The sequence below is a fragment of the Festucalex cinctus genome, chromosome 6 (genome assembly GCF_051991245.1).
Source record: "Festucalex cinctus isolate MCC-2025b chromosome 6, RoL_Fcin_1.0, whole genome shotgun sequence".
In the NCBI taxonomy this organism is placed as follows: Eukaryota; Metazoa; Chordata; class Actinopteri; order Syngnathiformes; family Syngnathidae; genus Festucalex; species Festucalex cinctus.
The window spans coordinates 8,831,698-8,835,378 of NC_135416.1; positions in this window are offsets into that span (position 1 = coordinate 8,831,698).

The window sequence follows — 3,681 nt, forward strand, 5'->3', positions numbered from 1 at the left end:
TGTCAAATTTCAGGAGCTTGTTACTTCGATGGATGTAATAAGACATGTAATGAGGCATCCTGGCTGGTCTATTGTTAGGGGCTTCCATGGCTTTGACAGCAACACAACTGACTTAAAAAAAAAAAAAAAAAATGCATTATTTTTTTTAAGCCTTTCTTTCATGGTCAAATTCCTACATATTGTTGCTTTAAAAGGACAGTTTGTAGAATTTGTGGATTTTTCAATGCTGAAGTGTTCTATCCCGTCAACGGACATTATTTTATTTATTTTTTAAATATATAATCGTAGGTCTAATAATAGCTAATTATATTACATAGGTTGTGCCGCGTACGATAGAAGGCTGACATGTTCCACCGCCATATTTTTGGCTCCCGGTACAAGACTCAGAAGAACTTCAAGAATTTAGTAATTAGTGATAGAAGTGTGGTCCCTCTGAGGCCCCATAGTGCACATACTTCAAACTTCGAAGGTCCTTGCATTCTACTAGTTCACCACTTTAGATGGCACTAAATTCTACGCACTCTCCCTTTAATAGACATCAAGTAACACAGACAACTTTATGACTAACTTTTCAGAAGGCCGATTTTAAGCAGTTAGCTATGAACATCAAGCTGCTAAAATATATAAATTAAAAAAAATGTTTAACTCCACATGCTATAGGAGTTTCACTTCTTGATTTACTCAAAGTTTTCCCACAATATTCAAACTCTGTGAGATGCTCTCTTTGTTCTAAGCTGGGGTGCCAAGATTGCTTTTGAAGCTGCTATTTTACGGTCAAACTTAATAGACGTAATAAGAGACAAACAAACCTTTGCAAAGGTGCAATGTCAAAGTTTTATTTAGTACTGTTCATGGGATACAGAACACAGAAATGTCTTTCATCATACTAGACTTTATAGAAGCTTTAGCTGTATTAAACTTACGCGACGAGTACATCAGTCGAAATGCGAGAAAGGGGGAAGGATGACAACAATGTTTGACACCGCGTGGATAACACGGTGTCAACACATTAAGTTGCCTTAATCGCCAAAGTCTTGCTACATAAGGTGTTTAAATATGACAACGGTGTACGTACTTTACGTTTATGGCACATTACTGATGTATGAACAGGAGGGGGGAAACGGATGGATCAATGATGTCATAATAAAGCAAGTATCGCCCAGTATTCAGTAGAGAGAGAGAGAAAAAAAAAAAAGTTGTCACAGTAGTTGCCGTCACATCTGAGCGCCGTCACTCTCGGGCCGACGTGTTGGGATTTGGGGAATTTTTAAGTCCTAATTGGACAATGAAATGTGAAGTTGTGCGCACGTGTGCCGCCTTTGACGATGAAATGAAAATTAATGTTTTGAACCAATGAGCCCCTGTTCCATTGTTGAATTGTGCTTCACGTTCCTTTCGCTGTATACAAGCGCACCACAATAAATTACAATATCATACAAAAGTTCAGTTCAGTATTTGGTTCAATTAAATAAGTCAAACTTAGCTGTAAGATATAATCATCATTTTACTTTTTGAACTGAGTTATTGAACTAAGTTTTCCACAAAATTCTGATTTATGGAAATGCACATTTAAGTGACTGTCAACGCCTTGAAACATGAACTAAATATTTTCTGACGGGCGTTGATACCCTCTCAAACAAAAACTCTTTTTCTTCAATTCTAAATGCTGCATTCTAGAACCTTCAATCAACATTTGGAATCTGAGCGAAATTTTCTATTTGGCTTATAATTCACTGATAATGAAAATTGCTAGGTTAGCTTCTTTTGCTAACTACTATATGAGGACTATATCGATTTGGATTGTAATGCTGCATTCAAGAAAATATCTCACTTGTGTGAGGAAAAAAAAAAAACTCAATCAGCAATTGGAATCTGAGCTAAATTTTCTGGTTGGTCTGTAATTCATCAAGTGATGATGTAGACTGCTATGTTAGCTTCTGTCGCTAACCACTAGATAGTTAGCCTCTATATACGCACATAGTCATTTGTTATCCAAACACAATGCGTTATTTTCACATTGCAGTCAAAAGTAAACAAAACACATGAATTGGATACGTTGTTTAGTATTAAGGGTACAACAAGAGCTGTCATTCCAATGTGCATTTTTGGAAAATTTTCTCCCATTTCTTGAACGCAGCAATAGCAATCATCACGATTTGCAGAGTTGAAAGCTTTCCTGTTGACACTGTTGCTCTCAATCTTGCAAAAAAAAAAAAAAAAGTTACAATATTTCCGAGGCGTTGACCGTTTGGATTGCGAAAAATTAAAGCTCACTCGTGCCGAAAAGAAACAAATTTCAATCTTTCATTGCGTTAAAGCAGTGAAGAAATTGAACACAAGCACGGAAGCATACAGGAAGGTCAATTGTGATTTGAACTTCAGAACTGAGTCAAACTAGTCTAACTGTGGCTCCCGACACTGAACAAACAGCCTTTTGAATTTACTTAAATTGAACACATGATGAAACTGTGATAAACTGATTACATTAATTATTTGTTTTCATGTGCCCTTCATAAAAATTACATCAGTCTACCACATTTTAATCAAGCGCAACGGATGAACAGATGAAGTCAATTCAAATAACCCTTTCTCAGCGACGGCTCTCAATCTAAAGGGCAAAATCTCAGTCCACAGTCTGGTTAAGCTTAAGAAACAGAAGGAAGTTTTACAACATCGCTAACACTGATTCCAGTGGCGAGAGAGGCCTTGCTTGTGACATGCCCCAATTACCACGAAAAGGCTGTTATTTGCAACAGTACACTTGGCAATACTACATCCTCTTTAACCCTTTTGTTGGACTTACGGGGAAGATCCAATTTCATTTTTTTTTCTGTGGACGGATGATTACATATAATGGAAAAAAAATAATTATAAACAATGACTCAAGATCGTCTCGTTACTTTCTCTGTGTAATGCAAAAAAGCAGACATGACACCCTGTTTCTCTTCAGTCGACTCAAAAGCGATACTGCAACTTTAAAGAGATACTTGACTCATTGAGCCATTTTCAGCAGTTAAAAGTTTATATTTTGTCTATAATTAATGTGTAACTTCATTATTTTTCATTTTTCATGTACAATTAATACCTTTAAAAAGTACATTTTCTACTTGCTGTCGACTGATGATGACATCTTTGCTGAGGAAGTAGGTAACAGCCAATCATGGCTCACCTGTTTTCTGGGTTTGGTCAATAAACTAGGGCCACGATTGGTCGTTACCTACCTCCTCAGCAACGGTGATGTCATCATCAGTCGACAGCATGTAGAAAAAATAGCTTTTAAAGGTATTAATTGTACGTGAAAAATAATAAAGCTACCACATTAATTATAGACAAAACTTTTAACTTTTTACTGCCGAAAATAGCTCAATGAGTCAAGTATCCCTTTAAATCTTAAAGTGGAAGTCAACCTTAAACATTTCTTGACAATAATATGTTATATGTGCCCTCACAAGTCTAAACATGACATTCTGTTTAATATTACATTTGTGGAATATGAGTTGTGCAGCAAAATCTAGCTGTTTTTGTCCATCTCAGGGGGCGGCCATTTTGTCTGAAGCAACACCCAATCACAGCTCAGCTTCAGAAAACCGGTAAGCCGTGACTGGTCGTCTGTGATGTCATCTTCAGTTGACAGCAAGTGACAAAATGGCCGCCCCCTGAGATGGATAAAAATGGCTGTAT